General features: G+C 35.1%; 1 long non-coding RNA gene across 1 annotated transcript in view; it reads right to left on the bottom strand.

Annotated features, from left to right (window-relative positions):
• Positions 1 to 1,476: 1,476 nt before the first annotated feature.
• Positions 1,477 to 6,619, bottom strand: part of LOC120543145 — a 51,224-nt gene continuing 46,081 nt past the window's right edge. Inside the window, exon 4 of the long non-coding RNA XR_005636298.1 lies at positions 1,477 to 1,735. This is a non-coding gene — a long non-coding RNA (uncharacterized LOC120543145). The remainder of the gene's footprint in view (positions 1,736 to 6,619) is intronic.

Raw genomic sequence — 6,619 nt, 5'->3', positions numbered from 1 at the left:
CACAAGCAAATCCACCTCTGAATGGCTGAAGAAAAACAAAATGAAGACTTTGGAGTGCCCTAGTCAAAGTCCTGACCTGAATCCAATTGAGATGCTATGGCATGACCTTCAAAAGGCGGTTCATGCTAGAAAACCCTCAAATAAAGCTAATTTACAACAATTCTGCAAAGATGAGTGGGCCAAAATTCCTCCAGAGCTGTAACAGACTCATTGCAAGTTATCGCAAACACTTGATTGCAGTTATTGCTGCTAAGGGTGGCCCAACTAGTTATTAGGTTCAGGGGCAATTACTTTTTCACACAGGGCCATGTAGGTTTGGATTTTTTTCTCCCTAAATAATAAAACCATCATTTAAAAACTGCCTTTTGTGTTTATTTGTGTCATATTTGACTAATGGTTAAATGTGTTTGATGATCAGAAACATTTTGTGTGACAAACATGCAAAAGAATAAGAAATCAGGAAGGGGCAAATAGTTTTCACACCACTGTATATACTCTTCTTTCTTATATTTGTGTATCGTGAAAGGAAGAACCCTAACCAAAACTTTAAAACCATTTTTAGTTATCATAAATTCTTTAGGGGTTTCCTAGAGACCAATGATATAAAAAACACAGAATAATTTAATATGAGTCTTCAAGTATGGAGCACCTTACTCATTAAAGTTATATAATTTTTAACATTTTAACATTTACCAAAATAAACATACATTTTCTGTAATATGCCTCTGCTGCTCCTGTAAAATTCACAGGGAGAATAACTATGCTTTTAAATTAAAAACCCTTGGAAGTTTGATAACGAGGAGAACAATTTTAAGAAAACACAGTTCAAGAAAGAAAATGGAGGGTGAAGCTCTACATGGAAGCCCGGGTCATTTCAAAAATTGCTCAAAACAAATAATTTCAAAAGTTTTTTCACAAGAAAAACCCAAGAATGTTTTGGCCTCTATTCTCATGCCTGTTAATTATTACTTATTTTTCAAAATAATGAATTCATTAACAAAAGTTTCCCTTTTATTGAAAAGGATCCAAAGTTAATGTGTAAATACATTTAAGTATTTCGAAAAGAGTTTTATTGGCACAACCACATGCCTATTTAGCAGTGTTTCTTTAGTGTAAAATAATATGCAGAATCATATCTTCTTTCTTCCAACTATCATATAAAGGCTCTATCAACTTTTAAAAACTGAATATAATTTCTTTTAATGGGCATTTAATTGTAACCTGTCAGTATATACATAGTATACACATAACCACACACAAACACACACACACACATATATATATGTATATATATATATATATATATATATATATATATATATATATATATATATATATATATATATATATAGTATATAGTACACACACAGATAAAAGATTATAGGAATTCCCCGTATAATGTAGGTTGGTCCAAGTAAACTATTCAAACTGATACCATGGTCAAGATTGTAAGAATCAGTCATTTGACAACAAAACAAGGCTTGATGGGACTTTTATGGAAGTATGGCAGTAAGTGAAGGAGGAAATGACATTGAAGATGGGTGATGGAGATGACAACATAATCAGTAGCCAGAAATGAGATCATCGGAAATGGGCTGGAAGTGAGGTCATCATGTTGGGGCGGAAGTAACACCAGTTGAAAGAAACCTGGAAGTGAAGTCATCTGTGAGAGCCGGAATGGATGTTACCCTGGTGGATCTCCAAAAGGTGAGGTCTTTAGTCCTCTGTTTCTCTGCTGAAGAAGGGAGAAAGGCATTAGTACTTTGTTTTAAATCCCAATCTTTTGTTCTTACACACTCTGTCAGGCCCCTTTGGCTACCCCCTATTAGCACCTGTGTGACTATATCTATATATATATATACACACACACACACATACATATATATATATATATACCCGATTCCAATGAAGTTAGAACGTTGTGTAAAACATATATAAAAACAGAATACAATGATTTGTAAATCCTTTTCAACCTATATTCAATTGAATACACTACGAAGACAAGATATCTAATGTTCAAACTGATAAACTTTATTGTTGTTTTGCAAATCTTCACTCATTTTGAATTTGATGCCTGCAACACCTGTTTTGAACATTCCATAGGTGAACAGGTTAATTGTAAACAGGTCTTTGTCATGATTGGGTATAAAAGGAGCATCCCCAGTCGTTCACAAGCAAGGATGGGGCGAGGTTCACCACTTTGTGAACAACTGCGTGGGCAAATAGTCCAGCAGTTTAAGAACAACATTTCTCAACAAACAATTGCAAAGAACCTAGAGATTTCATTGTCTACTGTCCATAATATCATCAAAAGATTCACAGAATCTGGAGAAATCTCTGCATGTAAGCGGCAAGGCCGAATACCAACACTGGATACCCATGACCTTCGATCCCTCAGGCGGCACTGCATTAAAAACCAACATAATTCTGTAAAGGATATTACCACGTGGGCTCAGGAATACTTCAGAAAACCATTGTCAGTTAACACAGTTCGTTGCTATATCTACAAGCACAAGTTAAAACTCTACCATGCAAAGTGAAAGCCATATATCAACAACACCCAGAAATGCCACCAGCTTCTCTGGGCCCGAGCTCATCTGAGATGGACTGACGCAAAGTGGAAAAGTGTGCTGTGGTCTGACGAGTCCACATTTCAAATTGTTTTTGGAAATCATGGACGTTGTGTCCTCCGGCCAAAGAGGAAAAGTTGTTATCAGCACAAAGTTCAAAAGCCAGCATCTGTTAATATATGGGTGTGTTTTAGTGCCCATGGCATGGGTAACTTGCACATCTGTGAAGGCACCATTAATGCTGATAGGTACATACAGGTTTTGGAGCAACATATGCTGCCATCCAAGCGACGTCTTTTTCAGGGACGTCCGTGCTTATTTCAGCAGGACAATGCGAAGCCACATTCTGTATGTGTTACAACAGTGTGGCTTCATAGTAAAAGAGTGCGGGTACTAGACTGGCCTGTCTGCATTTCAGACCTGTCTCCCATTGAAAATGTGTGGCGTATTATGAAGCACAAAATACGACAACGGAGACCCCGGAGTGTTGAGGAACTGAACTCAAGCAAGAATGGGAAAAAATTCCTCCTACACAGCTTCAACAATTAGTGTCCTCAGTTCCTAAACGCTTATTGAGTGTTGTTAAAAGGAAAGGTGATATAACACAGTGGTAAACATGTCCTGTCCCAGCTTTTTTGGAATGTGTTGCAAGCATCAAATTCAAAATGAGTGAAGATTTGCAAAACAACAATAAAGTTTATCAGTTTAAACATTCGATATTTTGTCTTTGTAGTGTATTCAATTGAATATAGGTTGAAAAGGATTTGCAAATCATTGTATTCTGTTTTTATTTACATTTTACACAACGTCCCAACTTCATTGGAATTGGGTTTGTATACAGTATATATATATATATATATATATATATATACACACACACACCCTCACACACACACACACAAGCACACACATATATATAGGCAGCTGGAGATCCACAAAGTGAGAAAAAATTAATCATGTATAATAAAGTCGTTTTTATCCCTGAGCTTTCATCAGAGCCTTCATCAGAGGATAATGCTTAGACATACAAGAATCAAAGGCAATATATAGCAAAATTAGGTGGAGGGGAGGGTATTGGTCATAATGTTTTATTTATTATAAATATGTTCTTCTTAAGTTTGCATATGCTGTGTTTATGTCCAAATGTCTGTTAATGGTGTTTCTGTCTGATAGCCAGACAAAATATGAAAGTTCAGGAATAAAAAATACTTTATGATACGTGATTAATTTTTTTTCCCTGGTTACAATGCATGAAATTACAGATGTATTGCTTTATAGTCCACATATAGTGTGTGTATATCATTAAAATAATGATATGAAAATCATATAAAATGGTATAGAATCTGCGACGTAGACTTATTTTGTGTCATATTACTTCAAAGACGTTTTTAATTAGTTTGCTTTAAAAAATCTTACGGCACACATGTGAACCATTGAAAATCACTGATCTTAATCAATTTGTTTTAACACATGCTCCGTGCAAATTGCTGTCATATCTGTTAGTAAACATGCATGTGCAGCGATGTCCTGATATCTGCGTTCTAAGGCTGCAGGTTTATTAAACGCTATTGATGTTTTACCAGGGTACTCTGTGATTGAGGGCGGACAGTAAACTTTGTTAAAATGATATTGAAAAATACCAGTCGTCAGTTGTATTTTCAGTCGTTTTGGAGTGTTTACTATTCTGTTACCAAAACATTCTTCAATAGGGCTCATCAACAAAGAAACATGGATAGTAAGATTTAGTAATATATCAGTAATAATACTACATTGCTCGACACCCAGTAACACTTTACAAAGACATTTAAAAGGCAGCTCATTAAAATAAATGTAGCAATCAATCCATTGTCATGCTATAAGTGATAGCTTGCTCTTAAACAGCTTGTTCTTGAACTCAAATTTCACTTCCACCATGTGAGTCATTAAAATTACTGGAATGAAATATAGTTCTATATAAATAAATAAATAAATAAATTTCCTATCACAACCACCCTTTCACCCCTGTGCATTGGAGAGGAATCTCATTTTCACAGCAGGTGCAATTATCCTATAAAACCCATAGGAGTTCTGTGCATCATTTTTCATGGGAGATTAAAACTCATCAAATGTATTTTAAAAACTTGTAGCAGTCTGTGGCATTTCTCATCTGCCGTACACCAGACAGTTCAAATTGTGCACAGTTTCTTTAATAAGCCTATCAGACAGTCTTTTATAGCACTTTCATAGAGTGTGTCTCTTAATCCCTTCTAGCAGACGAGACACTTATTTCCACAGCTTGGTCTATGCTGTAGAAATGTGTGCCCCCTGGCTTCTGCTTGTAAATTAATACTGGAATTACAAAACTCTCCACAATTTATTTAAAAAGATTGATGGAAGTCTTCTATATCACTTTTTTGTCTACTATGTCCTTACTCATCTACTTTGTACTAATTTAAAAAAAAATCAAGCGCTTACACTCTTTTTTTAAGTATGTCTATGAAAATCGCTGTGAGTAGCCAGAAAAATGCTATGTAAATCTAAGATATTATTATTATTATTATTTAGGTTATTTAAAATCCAAATAAACCTGATAGGACTTCTTCCAAGATATGTGCCACTCTAGGGTACCAACAATGTCAAACTGATTAGGAAATTTTGTGATCAGTTTGTTTAAAGTATATTAAGCAAAAAATAACTTTTCATCATCTTCTCATTTCTAATTTGGCATTTCAGGATACAGTATATACTGCAAATATACATTTAAATTGTAACCTCTGACAATTATTTACTTGTATGCTTGCGTTTTCCATAAAACAGCTTCAATATGTGCACAAAGTATAGGTAATAAAACACATAAATTCTGACATTAGCATGACTGTTGAAGGAAAAACATGTATTAGAAACTATTCTATGGAGTTTTCATAAATTAATCATTATATACCTTTTGAGGGGACTGGGCGGTCTCATGGTCTGGAATCCCTGCAGATTTTATTTTTTGTTTTTTCTGTCCTCCCTGGCCATCAGACCTTACTCTTATTCTATGTTAATTAAAGTTGACTTATTTTAATTTCTTACTGTCTTTTATTTTTCTATTCTTCATTATGTAAAGCACTTTGAGCTACATTTTACGGCTCTGCAGCACCCATGGAAATGAGCGCCCCGACCATGTGGATGAGACATGCGTTTTCATTCCAATAGTTTTAATGACTCAAATGGCGGAGGTGAAATTTGAGTTCAACAACAAAGCCTTTCCCATGGATTTTTTCCTCCTTTTTATCCCCAGGAAAAACCACCTGTGTAAATGTTTAAGAGCAAGCTATCCCTTATAGCATGACAATGGATTGCTACATTTATTTTAATTATCTGTCTTTTAAAATGTCTTTGTAAAGTGTTACTTTTTTCAAGCAAACTAATTAAAGACTTTTTTGAAGAAATATGACACAAAATAATTCTACAACGCAGATTCTATACCGTTTTATATGATTTTTATACCATTATATTAAATGAAATGCTGCTATTAAGGAATAATAGAAATCACCGCGCTGCTTTCTATCTTTGATGAACTAGCGTTTAATGGGGTGAAAAAAATTATCGCCCGTGATAGATACACTTATTCAGTAGTGTGTGCAACCCACGATTTGTGAGTTTGAGTGTATGTGTTGTGTGCGTGTACGTATGTGTGTGTGCTTTTGTCAGTTTTACAATAAAAACAGACATCAGTTATTTGTGAAACAGTATTCTGATCATTCTGATCCCTGATAAACATTCAGAAGAAACCGCTATTCCAGTGTTTTCCTCCATAACATCTTTTCAGCAAACAGGACTATTGTCCTTGCTGAAACAGATCGCCCTTTAATGAAATGCTGCCAATACGGAATAACAGAAATCAACGGGCGGCTTTCGGTTAATGATAAACCAGCTTCTCTTGATGATCGCCCCTGACACATACACTTAATCAGTAGTGTGTGGGAGCCATGATTTATGAGTTTGAGTGTGTGTGTGTGTGCGTGTGTACGTGCGTGTGTACGTTTGCATGTGTGTCGTTTTGTCAGTTTTACTATAAAAACAGT

Source organism: Polypterus senegalus, chromosome 13, assembly GCF_016835505.1.
Source record: "Polypterus senegalus isolate Bchr_013 chromosome 13, ASM1683550v1, whole genome shotgun sequence".
In the NCBI taxonomy this organism is placed as follows: Eukaryota; Metazoa; Chordata; class Cladistia; order Polypteriformes; family Polypteridae; genus Polypterus; species Polypterus senegalus.
This window is presented reverse-complemented; position numbering and strand designations above follow the sequence as displayed.